We start from the raw sequence: 14833 nt of genomic DNA, 5'->3' as shown, positions 1-14833 counted from the left end.
CCAAAACAATAGTCTATATCTGGGATAGGATTTGAACCAAGATAATAAGTGGCATAACCAGATTTTGAACTCAGGCCCTCTCACTCCAAATCTCTTTTTACTGTATCATGCTACTGTCTCCTTTATTTTATCTGTAAGGAAGCAAAAGACTAGGGAGGTTAAGTGACTTGGCCTGCTTCACTTTATGAAAATTCCAAGCCTGGAATTTGAATCAAAGTCTTTTGATTACAGGTTCTGAACTCTTCCCACTGTATGCACCATGTGGTTTTGACCTAAAGGACTGTGTGTGAGCCAACTTTAGGATCATTATACACATTACTGAGCAGCTGTACCTAACTGTGCCTAAATGGAATTTCTGTAAACAGAAGTGTCATTTTCTAATGACTAACAAATTCATTGAGATATTTCCCAGGAGGTTACATAAGCCATGAACTCTCTTACCCCTTAACTATTTTTCACACTGCAAGCCATCTAAATAGAGTAAGAATGAGCACTGAGCAGGAAACCCTACAAGTACCTTTGATTTTTGCAGTACTGTTATATGCTCACTGTCAGAGTTCTGAAGACTGAAACAAACTGGTGCAACCCCAAGTCCTCATTAACTTTGTGGTGTGAAGTTGTCAGTGGATTGGAGTAAAGCTCATCACACTGCCACAGGATCCAAATGAACTCTCTGTATAGTTCCCAAGCTTCCCATGAATGAACCAGTGGTTCAAAAACAGTAGATAGAAGACAGGGCAGAGGTGAGGATACAAAGAGCCAGTTGGCCTATTTCAAGTGCAGCATTCTAACAGATCTTCCACAGAGAAAAGAACCCTGCAATGCAAAGACTGCATGTCCTAATTCATCTGGTTCATGAGTTGGCATTATTTTCCATTCAGAGTTTCTATATATTATAAAGGTACCTGTTTTTATGTCCTCACTGTACTACTCTATATCTTATAATGTTCCTTCTTAGGGAATGTCTTTTTTACATGGGAAGTAACAGGAAGTCAAGAGGTCTAGGTTTGTTACCTTGCCCCACAGCTGGATATACTTAGGAATCATAGGATAATAGGATCTTAGATTTAGAACTAGGACCTCAGAGGACATCTAGTCCAATCTGTTCATTTTACAGATGAGAAACTGAGTTCCAATGAGTCAAGTAACTTGTTCATGGATGCACAGGTAGTAAACTGAAGAGTATTTAAACACGGCCTTTGACTTGAACCCAGAACTCTTTCCATGGTACCACCTTTCATCACTTAATCTTACTAATTTTAGAATAATATAAGGGGTCTTAAAGATCATCTACACCAGTGGTGTCAAGCTCAAATAGAAACAAAACCATAAAGCTGCACATTGACTTAGATGACCTCAAATTTACATTATCTGTATTTTAGTGTATTTTTATTTATTTTCTTAAATATTTCCCAATTACATTTCAATCGAATTAGAGTATACGGAAGTTTTATGGTCAGCAGCTGAGCCTAGAGTTTAGGGAACTGTGACCTAATTCGTGTGAAAACTCCCTATACCAGTGGTCATTGAAATTAATTTTAAAGAACCACTCAGGGTTCAGACAAGTTGAATTTTAGTAAGCCTGTTAGAGACAGGCTTGAGATTTAGGTCTTCTTGCCTTGAAGTACAGCATTCTATCCAGTCTACCATGTTGTTTGTGTTATAGAGGCGACAACTGGAGCTTAGGAAGATTAAATGACTTGTCCTAAGGGCTTTTAGCTTCTAGAAAAGGATACAGATCTTGGAGTCAGAAGACATTAGATTAAATCCTAGCTTCAGTGCCTGTTAGTTGTGGGGGGTCAGGGATAAATCATTTAAGGCCTTTGAGCCATATGGTTTCCTCATCTATAAAACTGAGTTGATCTTACTTTTACTACTTACCTCATGGGACTCATGGAGAAAAACACTTTGGTCAAGTTTAAAGTTCTATATAAATGTAATTTTTTATAATAATAGTAACTCATTTATATCACTTACATCAAAATATCCCTGTAAAGTAACTATTTTAAGTTACACTTTGGTATAGCCTCCTGGTTGGCCTGTCTGCCATGAGTCTCTCCCTGCTCTAGTCTATTCTTCACTCAGACATTAGAGTGATTTTCCTAAAGTTCAGGGCTGAACATGACATTCAGTCAACTCCAGTGGCTCCCCATCACCTCCAGGATCATATATAGAAATTGTTTGTTTGGCATTTAAATGCCTTCATTACCTACCATCCCTACACGCCCACCTTTTCAGTCTTCTTGTACCTCCGTCATGTGCTATCTGATTAGGTAGCACTCATCTCCTTGCTGTTCCTCAGACAAGACACTGAATCTTCCAACTCTGGGGGTTTTCATTGACTATCCATCAGGCATAGAACATGCTCTCTTCTCATCTCTGTTTCCTGCTTTCTTCAAGACCCAACTAAACTCCCACCTTCTACAGGAAACATTTTCCAAGCTCTCTTAATTCTACTGCATTCCTTTGTTGATTATTTCCAGTTTATCCCATAGCTTGTTTGTTCATAGTTATTTGCAAGTTGGATCTCCTATTAGATTGTGAGATCCTTGAGAGTAGGATTGTTTTTTACCTTTCCTTGTATCCCTAGCACTCATCACAGTGACTGGCACAGAATATGTATTTAATAAATTCTTTTTTGTCTGACTAATTAGGAGAGGATATGATGGGCAGAGGGGTTGAGGAATTTGCCCAGTCACATGGCTAGTAATTACCAGAAATGGTATTGAATTCCTCTCTTCTGACTCCTATGCTCTTTTCACTACACTATACCATTTTCATTATTATTCTTTCTCTCCATTTCCAGTTTCTAAAGTAGAAATATTATCATCATTACTTTACCTACCAGGCTGATTATCAAAGTTAATTGAGGATAAATGCGATAACTTTGCTGAACTACTTTGAGAATTTTAGAGAAAGAAGGCTGTAAGACTTCAAGGTCCCATCACTTTGGTACTATAATTATTCTTTTGTCATTTGGTAACACCATTTATATAAGAAAACCAATGAAGTTTTAAAGATGAATACTAATTGAGGAGGATTATTCAGAAGGCGGTACACTAGGAATGATTGCTTCAATTGCCCATAAATGCAATGTGGTCCCAGGAAGAGCTAGCTAATGTAGATAACTTACCTGAACAGAACAGAATGGATATTGTCCTCCTTGGTTAAAAAAGGTGAAGATCATTAGAAGGAACTGTGGATTTTTACTCTATTTAGAGAATATATAGGTAGTGCTTTATAACCATTTTCAAGGACCTGTAGGACTTTTGTGACAAAATGGTCCTGGACTTATTTTTGTTTAGTTTCAAAGGGGAAGTACCAACATAACTAGGTACATTTTGCAAAGTTAGATTGGTAGCTTTCTATAGATGTCAGGGATCTTGAAATGAATAATACCTCAGAGATCAACTAGTTAAAACCCTCATTTAATAGATTCAGAAGCTGAGGCCCAGGGAGATTAAGGGACTTGCCTGAGGGTTTTACAGGTACCAAGCATCAGGTAAGATATGAACCTAAGTTATCTGAGCCTTGAGTCAGTTTTCTTTCCATTGAACTATACTACAAAAACATTTCCCAAATAAACTGATTTAATGTGGCATAGAGATCTAGTCTCAGAACCTGGAATTCCTGGCTTTAAATCCCCTTTCTGACACATAGTGACTATGTCACTTTAGGCAAGACACTGAACCACTCAGAGATCGAGGCAAGTACTCAAGACTTGAAGTTGGAGATTAGATGCCAATATGCATTTATAGAGGAAATCTCTTTATAGGGATAATGTTGAGAAAATATACTCAGTTATACTTTGGACATGAGGAGTTTGAGATGCTTATGACACATTCAGTTTGAATTGATCAATAGCAGCTGGTGATATATGTCTAGAGCTCAGGAGAGAAAAGGTGGCTGGATATATAGATTTATGAAACATAGACAGGAAGATGATAATGAAACCCTGGGAGCTGATGAAGTCACTGAATGGAAAGGTAGAGAGAGGACAGAGGAATACTCAGAACAGATCCTTGGGATGTAAGTGTAATGAGGAGGCATAATTTGGTTGATGAAGCTCCAAAAGAAGGAATAGTCAAAAAGGTAGGAGGAAAATCAGGTGAGAGTAAAATCTTAGTGTCTCAGATCTAGAGACTTGAGGAGACAAGATTGCTGTGGAAGAAAGATTAGATTTGTTTCTTATCTTAATCTGACTTCATAGACTTGTCTACTTAATGCTATGGTAATTTCCTGGGTGTGCCTAGAACCATGTTCTCATGGGATTAGGGGTTCTACCAACCAAAGAGTACCAGTAACTTCTTCCTGACCTTCCTAATGGCAGAAAGAGGTCTCTTCCTTAAGTTCTTTTCTGATCAAGCATTGAAGACACACCATAGTAAAATAATGTGTATGTGTGTGTGCATGCATGTGTGTGTGTATGTTTATTTAGTCTAAGCAAAGACAAATATTTACCAAGAAAGAAAAATGGAAATCAAATTGAATTAGATACACAAAAAGATATATGGACTTTAGGTACAAAACTGTCTTGGGTCAACAATTTTTTTATTGACTCCTAGGCTGTCTTATAATTATTTCCTTTTTGTTTTCTAGTCTCTCCTGTTCAAAGTTTGTTCCCAGGGACTCTCTTCCTCTTTCTCATCTAGAAATTGAAGTTTCCAACTCCTTTCAACCTCCCTTTTCCTACTTTTGAAGTCTAGCAAGTTAAGTTTTACTTGATATTTACCCACATCTGGATAATGACTGCATGTGTGCTTTGAATTGAACAAACTAAAAAAAGAAAACATATGAATATTAGGTACAAAGCTGTCTCTTGTCAATTTTTTTTTTACTCTTAGGTTGTCTTATACTTATATATCCATAGCAATAAAATCACAAATCCCATCCTGTTCTTTAGATAGAATGAGGTACCATGGCATGCTGTAAAACAACTTGGTATTGGGGAGAAAAAACAGTGTAGGAGAGGTCTATGTTCAAATCCGATATTGGCTAGACATTTGGTCATGGAAAGATCCTTTAATTTCAATTTTCTCAATTAACTCATCTGTAAAATGGGAATGAAACTCATTCCACTAACTCATAGGCTATTGTGCAAAAAGTATTTTATAAATCACAAATTAACATATAGATTTGGGTTATTATTATCAATGACTTTATCACCGCTACAGGATTTTGGATAGAAGCTGAATGAAAAGACACCAGGGGTATTGTTAGAAATAAACTCCTAGGGAAGGTTTAAGGGTTTGGTTAAGGCTTCTTGCAGATGATTTTATGTTAGCTGAGATTTGAAGGAAACTGGGAATGTTATGAAACAGATGAGGAGGCTTAGGCTCCTGGCATGGAGGACAGCCAGTGAAAATGAACAGAGTTGAGAGATAAAGTGTCACGTGAGGAAAAGCAGGCAGGCCAGTGTCACTGGGTCAGAGAGTAGGTGGAGGAGGGCAGGAAGGGGCAGGTCATGAAGGGCTTTGAAAACCAAGCAGACGATTTTATGTTTGATCTGAGAACCACAGGAGTTTATAGAATGGGATGTGGTGGTGTATGTGGTGAGAGAGACATGGTCAGACTTGCATTTTAGGAAGATCAATTTGACAGCTCAGTGGAGGATGGACTGGAATAGGGAGAAACTTGTGGTAGGAGATCAACCAGAAGGGTATAGCAATAGTTCAAGCATCGAGGTGATGAGGGCCTGTAGCAGGTTGGTGACAGTGGCAGAGGAAAGAAAAGTGCACATGATAGATGCTAAGAAAGTAAAAATGACAGGACTTGCCAACTGACTAGATGGACAGGGGTGGGAATGAAGAGTCAAGGGTGACACCTAGGTGGTGAGCCCAGGGTATTGGGAAGATTGTGGCACACAGCATTAATATGGAAGAAGAGAGTTTTGGACACGCTAAGTTTAATATGTCGATGAGACATCCAGTATGTTGGAGATGTAAGCCAGAGGTCAGGAGAGTTAGTAGATGGAGACTAACACTTAAGAATTATCAGCATAGACAAGGTAGTTGAATCCATGGGAGGTGATGAGATTATCAAGTACCCTTCTCCCCACCCCTGCTTCATTTCAGTCCATTTGAACTACTTACATTACTTGGAGAAAATTGCTGTCACTAACTATTCCTTCTGGTGAGACAGAAGACCATTAGACTTTACCCTCTACAACAGCCAATGTCCTTGTGTCCTGCAGGTCTTACCATCTGCTTTGCCTTTATACCCTCCAGATCCATGAACACTGCCACTTGACTTACTGATGCGACCTAAGGGCTCTTGGGCTTTGATTTCTAGGCTTTTCTTTGTACCCTGAAAATGAGTTTTTTAATGTATTGTGTACCTTAGAATGAGTCCTTGGAAAGAAGGAACTGTCTCACTTAAAATATATACATATATTTTATACATCTTATATTATACATATTATATATATATATATATACATACTATATATATATACATATATATATATGCTCATTACTTAGCATAATTCTTGGCACATAGAGTTAAATGAATACTTTTTCATCCATTCATTTAATCATTCATTATCTTGAAAGAAGGTTGAAATAGATGACTGAGTTATAAGAACCTTGTAGTAGAGCAGAGGAGAGGGACCAGGATAATGAACTACCAATAAAGTTTGAAAAGTGGAATGGTAGACAGATCCTGAGGACTGTGAAGTTTTGCTTGATTATGTGCTTAAAATGAAGGCTTAGTTCTCAAGAAATAATGTGCTTTACAGTAAGAAGTAGGAGTTACTAGGATGGAGTCAAGTGGAAAACTCCCTTAAATTGATCCAAATGAGTTTTGTAGCTTTTGTAGGTATTGGGTCATCAACAAGGCCTTATGGAAATGATCTAAAAATAAATTAGAGGGAATTGACTATTCAAAGAGCAGTGACATAGAGAAAAACAAATTAACTAAAGAATATAATCACCTTGAGGTCTTTTCTTCTTTAAAGGATGGGTATGGATTGACCCCTGTGAATTTTAGTAGTCTCAAGACCTCAGTCATCACCTAGGTGTGAGTAAATATAAAATAAGACTTTAAAACTTGCTGGGCTTCAAAAGGGGAGCAAAGAAGATTTAAATGATTGGGAAGCAATTCTAGCAGAGGAGGGGGAAAGGAGTTCCTGGCATAAACTTTGAAAGAGGGACTAGAACAGAAAAGACAAATTATTATAAGACAGCCTAGGAGTGAAAAAAAAAATGTTGACAGAAGTCAGTTTTATACCTAATATAAATATATTTTTTTTGGGGGGGGGTGGGTATATTTAATTTAAATTGATTTCATTTTTTCTTAGTAAATACCTGCCTGATTGTAGACTAAACACACACACACACACACACACACACACACACACACATACTTGCATAAGTTTTAAATTTTGTTGTGTCTTCAATGGTTGATCAGAAAGGAGCATGGGGAAAACACTTCCACCATTAGGAAGGCAGAAAGAAGTTACTGGTACTTTTTGGTTGGTGGAACCCCTGACCACACGAGAACACAGTTGTAGGCACACCCAGTAAAATACTACCACACCATTGAGTAGACAGGTCTGTGAAGCCAGATTAAGATAGGACCTCTTGGCCACCTAATGGGTTGTGAGCTTTCATAGGGGCCATGCAGAATAAGTCTAATCTTTCTTCCATTGTAATCTTGTCTCCTCAAGTCTCTAGGTCTGTGATCTTACTCTCACTTGATTTTCCTCTCACTTCTTTAATTGTTCCTTCTTAGTCACCTTTGGAGGTTCTTCAGCCATCTTATGCTTACTAATTGTGGTCATACCTCAAGGATCTGTTCTGAATGTTCATTTCTCCTCTCTTTACATTCTTCGTTACTTTATCAGCTCTCATGGGTTCATGATCTCCTTATGTTTCTGTTTCACAAATCTATATATCCAGCCACCTCTTCTCTCTTGAGCTCTAGTCCCATACCACCAATTGCCTGTTGACCAATTCAAACTGAATGTGTCACAAGCATCTTAAACACCTCCTATCTAAAACATAACTGATTATATTTTTTCAAAAAGTTATCAGTCTTCTAAACTTTCCTATTTTTGTAAAAGTATTACTAGTCTTTTAGTCTCAATAGCTTGGAATCTTTGTGACTTCTTACTCTCTTTTCATCCCAAATAGCAATCCATTGTCAAATTTTGCAGTTTCTACCCCTATCACATCGTTCACATTTATCCACTTTTCAGCGTTCACATAGTCATCACCTTAATTTAGGTGTTCATGATCACATGGTGAGATCTCCACTGGATTACTGCAAAGGCCTCCTAATTGGTTTTGTTGCCATAAATCTCTCCCTAATCAAATCCACCTTTCCCACAGTGCAGGAAGGGAATTATGGTATAATGAGGCTGGAAAGCTAGGGTAGGAACCACATTACATTTCAGTCCTCTTCACTCCATGGTCTTGTCACACTGGCCATGTTGCTATTACTGTTATGTGGGACTCCATCGCCACGCCCGTCTACTGGCTGTATTCTTAGCATCCCCTCTCTCCTTGCATTTGCCTTATAGAATCTTTTAATTCCTTCAAGATTGAACTCAAGGACCTCCTTCTTCAGGAAGCCTTTCCTGTTCTCTCCAAATGCTATTACTTTGTAATTCACTTTGCATTTTTTCCTGTTATCTATCTATCTAATGGCTCCCTAGAAGAGAAAAAAATGGCCTGAACTTGCATAGACTTTTGGATTTTGCAGTTCCTTTTGCTTCTGTGGCAAGAAAATTCATATTGTTTGTTAACTGGGGGCAGAATGAAAAAGAAGGTGACAGAAAAAAATGAGACAGAGGAGGAGCTAGGGCTTTCCTCATTTCATACATATCAATAGCACCATTGAATATGACAGTAGTGGTGGCAAGATCAGTAATGCCTCTTCTCAAACCCATACCTTCTCCTAGGATGCTGGAGAGGTCCAAACTAAAGGGACAAGCAGAATTGTATAAGTTGTTTGTTTTCTTTTAAATTATGGGTGCTCACTCAGGTAGCTAGAGCACAGAGATGGGGAGAAATGGCAGTCATTATCTCCTTTTGCCCCCTGAGACTGGCATCCATTTATGAACATGTTCTTTTTTTCTATTAAAGATGGTATTTGTCTGACGATCTTATTTTTCACAAACACCTGTGGTTAACCCTGACTTTGTTTACACTTGTGTCCCACCTCTGGGAGGTTACACAGGAAGGAAGGAATGATTTCATTGTTAAAGTTTTCTCTCTAACATGGGCCATAAATGTGAACTTCTAATTTCACAACAATCCCAAGGGGAGGATTACTAAGAAGTTAGGTCTTTAAATCTGCCACATAGAAAATGAACCTAATGTAGGGATATCCATAAGACACACATTTGTTAACCTATCTCCCCCAAGCTCATTGAAGGGAAGGGTAGTTTCATTTCTGTTTTTGTATTTTGTTTTTCCTGGCACATAAGAAGTGCAGAATAAATACTTGTTGCTTATTCGATTGCTATGAGGACTATATGAGATAATGAATGCAAAGTTATTTGTAAAACCTCAATATTGCTAACTTTATCCTGGGGCAGCTAGGTGGTGCAGTGGATAGAGTTCTGGGCCTGAAGTGAGGAAGACTTGAGTTCAAATCTGCTCTCAGAGACTTATTAGCTGTGTGACCCTGGGCAAATCACTTGACCCTGTTTGTCTCAGTTCCTCATCTGTAAAATGGGCTGGAGAAGAAAATGGCAGACTACTCCAGTATCTCTGGCAGAAAAGGACCAAATGAGGTCATGAAGAGTTGGACATGACTGAAACAACTCACCAAGAACAAAATGACATATAGAGACTATGGTTTTTATTATTATTACTATTATCTACTGTTTTCATTAGGTTATGGTAAATTTTCTTTAAGTCAATGGACATATAGTATAGTATATCCTTTATACCTCAGTCAATAGATATGCCTTTTGTTGAAAGTTCTGGTTTTTCCATAGCATACACAGTGTTGATACTGAGACAGCCCATCAAAAGATGCTAAATGTGAACATTCCAAAGACTCAAACAGTTTCAGTTTTATTCTGTTAAAGATACATCTTGTTGCTCAGCAATGCTATGTGTTCAGACAGCCACCCACATGCAAAATATACTTTGCATGTGAATCATTCACTGCAACAGCAGAAATGCCTAGATTTCTAGAAGAAATAGTATTTATATAAAAGTTGTTCTTAAAATGTGAGTAGAGGGCAGTTTTGTATATATTCGATTTAGCTGCATATGAAAACTCATAATCCTTCTGTTGTAACATTTAATGGCATACTCAAAGCACAGAGAAAGTGGCTTTAAATTAAATTGCTGTGGCTCCTGACTGAAAAGAGAAATGTAGATTATTTCAGATATGCTTGCATAGGAATTTCAGGGCTTGGGAGTCACAAGGATCTTCCAAATCATACAACACACCTCAGAACCCAATGGATTTAGCTCACTAGCTATTAAGTAAATCTGACTGTGATACTATAAGACAGTAATTTGTTTATGAATATCTGAACATGTCAAGTTTGTGAAGAACATACTATTCAGAAAACACACAGAGAAAACAGGTTCATGGAATCTAACTGGATATATAACATTAGAGGATCTGAGTTGCATGATATTTTCCAGTTGTATACAAGTTGAAAATTGTATATAAATTACTCAATCAACTAACATTTAGTAATCTCCTACTATGTGCCAGATTTTGTGGCAGGCACTGGAGATTAAATGACAACAATGAAAAAATATCCTGTCCATTACGTGCTTACATTCACCTTAATGGATATAAGCTTAATTCGTTAATACAGTATGTATAATGTAGTAATATGTTAACATATACATTGGTAATAATGATGGCTAACATTTCTATATCACTTATTACATGCTACCATGCTAAGACCTTTACAATTATTATCTCATTTGAGCCTCACAACAAACTTTGGAGTATTGATGCTATATACCCCCATTTTACAGAAGGGAAAGCTGAGGCAAAGAGAGATTAAATGATTTGCCCAGGGTCAAATAGCTAAAAAATGTCTGAGGCCAGATTTGAACTCCAGTCTTCTGACTTCAGGCCTGGAACACTGCACTACCTAGTTGCATCAGGATAAAGTTAGTAATATTGACATGATCAGCTTTTTGGGAATCAAAAGTAACCTAGGTCTGATCTTTTTCCTCCCTTTAAATTTTGCTGGGGCTTTGGTTTACTAAAGAAGCTATAATTTGAGATTTAAAAAATGTAGAACTATAGAGATCAAGGAGTATTATTGACACCTAATCTAGAGGTGACCTTACTTTAAAAAGTAAAAAAAGAATAGGACCATTATTTTATTAGGGTAAAACTGGGAAACTCTACAAAGTATTTTCTTCCTACAGGTTGGGTAATGGGCTTCCACATTAATTAAATGTTTCCCTCCTGCCAGGTGTGTTTGATTTTTAAATTTATTAAGAGGGACCGATGCTTTCTCTCTTTTTTTTTAAAAGGCTAAATAATAAAAACCACTATTATTGACTCAAATTCTAATTGCAGATGGATCCAAATGAAACAAAAGATGCCTATAGGTCATCTTTAACCATTTTTTTTTCACCTGGAATGTGCATATAAGAATACAGAGCACATACTCTTATAGATCTAATTCAAAATATTGTATTTTGTCCTCTGTTCTCAAAGAGGACCATGACATCAAGATGATGATGACTTGCAGCTGACTTTGATTTGAGTGAGGGAGGGCTATGCAAGGTCACCAACCTTATCTTCTTCTCCTGAGCCATCTGGGTCCAGTGGCCTGATATTCATCAGGATGACTGGAGATGACCCAGGATGCAATGTGAGACGCTGGCCTTTCAGGCTGAGGTCTTCTGACAATATTACTTTGAGTGAGATACACCCATCCAAAGAATAGGCTTCTTCTGCTTTAAGTTACTCAAGGGATGGCCCCTTTAATTAAAAAAAAAAATAAACAAACTGGGAGGGAAAGACCTTCAGGGTTTCTGGGTAAAGGAGAAACAATTACTATTTAGTTATTACATTTCAAAATATACATTTAAGATGGATGTATACATATGTTTCACTTGCTATATTATACTTTGTTGTTTATTCCACAGAATATATTTCAACAAAACATGACTACAGGGCATTTCTCCTTGTATAAACCTGAAAAATAGTAAAAACAAAAACTCAAAACTCTGCTTAAAAAAATGTCAGAAACACATAAATAAACCGTTCTGTCTTCAGAACAATGGGATAATGGGCAATTTTTGACAGGCCATTTTTAAGCTAGCTGACTGCTTAACTCTCTATACTCCAGATCCACTGAATTTAAGCTCTGTGGGTATAGATTTAACAGAAATATTCCTAAATATACTATATATACTTTCCTATCTTCTGAATCATTAACTAGTGCATACAACATAGCTCTTTTTTCTTTGGATAACTCAAAGTCTTTATAAATATTTCTACTTTGTCTTTTCTCTTATTTGACATTTAAAATTCCTTTCTATTGTCTTAATACTCCTAGGAGAACTCAGGCATTTGTTATCTGAAAGCTTCTTTTATGATTATCAGTGAAGTCTTGACTAATTGGAACATCATGGGATAGTAGATAGAAGAGACCTAAGAGATCATAATATCTTCTGTCTTCATTGTGTATTTGAGCAAACTGAGGAACAAAAAGGTTAAATGAGGTGCCCAAGGTGGCTCAACAAGTATGTGACTGAAGCAGAATTTGAACTTGGGTCATCTGTCTATGAATCCAGGACTATTTCTGTAGCAACAGGCACCTCCTGGAGCAAGGGAGACATGAGCTTTTTTCCCTTTTCTCAGCTGTTTTTATAACTTCTTAATATTTAGAAGCTGCTTCTATTGTCGCTGTTTGCTTTCTTTTTTGTGTGTTTATATCTGCATCCTGAACCAGATGCTTGAGAGTTCCAAAAGGGATGATCTTCAGAGAAGTGAGATTTTACTATGTAAGATTAATGAAAGTGCCAAGGGACTAAGAGGAGACACAGATGACTTTGGGCTAGGGAAAATTTCATAAAATATATAAGAATTGATCTGGGTCTTGAAGGGAAGTCAAGGCAGTATGATGTACATAGAAGAGCACTCATTTGGACACAAGAGAACAGGATTCAAGTCTTAACTCTAAACCTTATTAACTATATGCTTGTGGACAAGCCTCTGAGTCTGTTTCTTTGTGTGTTAAAGGATGATATAAATTGGCATAATCTTATAACAATGTTGTGAGAAAAGCTCTTTGTAAAAGACAAAATGCTCTGACTTCGTGAGCTGTTATCCAAGATAATAAGATTGGGTATGGTAGGGTACATGGAAAAGAGGGAGAATGCATTCTAAGGCTGAAGAGTACACTGAGATGTAGACTGTTGGAGAACCATACACCAGGCAAAATACAACTCAAGTGCTCAACTCAAATGACTGATTTGCTTTCATAATAGGATGGGTGCTTAGAATTTTGTGATTTTGTAAAATTGGAGAGATTTCAGTGATTTTAGGAAAGTATAAATAAACTGTGCCAGCAACAGAAAGAAACAGAGACAGAAAGAAATGAAGCTCTCAGAAGAGGGAGTATGCAATTTAAGTTTAAAAACAACAGTTATAAATGACTGTGGCATGAACACCTTTACGCAGAAGATCTGAGCAAAGAGGTAGGGACACATGTGCCATATGTTTTCAGTCATGGTCACTATAAAAGTTGTTTTTGTTTAACAGTTTTTCCTTACCTTAGAAGGTTTAGTTCATGGTAGTACCTTTTAATAATTTTTTTCCTAACAGCAGTGTTTTGAATTACTGTGAATAACCCTTAAATGAAAATAATGGCATTTTGTAGCATTTTTATAATCCTAAAAATGGTAAATTATATTATATCTAATATAATATTGATAATTTATTATATATTATAATTGTATACTATAAATTTATAATATTAATATAATATTTATATATAATTATATTGTAAAATAAAAAATGGTAAAAATGGTAAGGGAGTATTTTTAGAAATAAATATGATAAAATACAAAAGACATCAATAAAATAAAAAAATTAATGTTTAGGTGTTTGCTTTGGTAGCACATATATTAAAATTAGAATGACACAGAGATTAGCATGGGCCCTGTGCAAGGATGACATGCAAATTCATGGAGTGTTCTATATTTAAAAAAACAACGATGTCTCGGTTTTTGGTTGTTTCAGTCATTTCAGGTTCTTGTGACCCCATTTGAGGTTTTCTTGGAAAAGATACTGGAGTGGTTTACCATTTTCCTCTCTAGCTAATTTTGTACATGAAGAAACTGAGACAAGTGACTTGCCCAGGGTCACACAGCTAGTGTGTGGATCAGATTTGAACTCAGGAAGATGAGTCCTCCTGACTCCAGGCTGGCACTCTATACACAGCACCACCTAGCTACCCTGTAATGAGTAGGAGACTGGTATTTAATATACCACAGGAAGGAAGTTACATAAAAAGTTACTACTATCTGTACCCAGATACACAAAGAATTGCCATCAGGATACCTGTTCTCTTTGTACATCTGACTCTTTACTCCCTCTTCTACCTTAAAATAATTTTCATTACCTAAGTCTAGATGACATTCTGATAATTCTGGCTAAAATATGATGTATAAGCACAATATTTATCTTTTAATGTTTTTCCTGATTTTTTGATTTACTGAAAATAACCCTTAAATGAAAACAGTAGCATTTTTAACATTATTTCTCATCCTAAAGCATTTTATAGTTTACGAGGCATTCTCCTCAAAGATGCTTTTAGGGTAAATAGTGCATGTATGTTGTCTCCAATCTACAGATGAGGAAATTTCAGTGAGAAAAGTGATAAACA

The 14833-nt window shown here is 36.7% G+C and overlaps 1 protein-coding gene and 1 non-coding gene across 2 annotated transcripts in view; one reads left to right on the top strand and one right to left on the bottom strand.

Annotated features, from left to right (window-relative positions):
• The window catches only part of DLGAP2 (DLG associated protein 2), a 529819-nt gene that overhangs the window by 401235 nt on the left and 113751 nt on the right, over nt 1-14833 (bottom strand). The window lies entirely within an intron of this gene.
• Nucleotides 14049-14152, top strand: LOC140521764 (U6 spliceosomal RNA). Its single transcript, XR_011973064.1, has one exon. It is a non-coding gene; the product is annotated as a U6 spliceosomal RNA (small nuclear RNA).

Source organism: Notamacropus eugenii, chromosome 1, assembly GCF_028372415.1.
Source record: "Notamacropus eugenii isolate mMacEug1 chromosome 1, mMacEug1.pri_v2, whole genome shotgun sequence".
Lineage (NCBI taxonomy): Eukaryota > Metazoa > Chordata > Mammalia > Diprotodontia > Macropodidae > Notamacropus > Notamacropus eugenii.
Note: the sequence above shows the minus strand (reverse complement) of the source record. Positions and strands in the feature narration are given on the sequence as shown.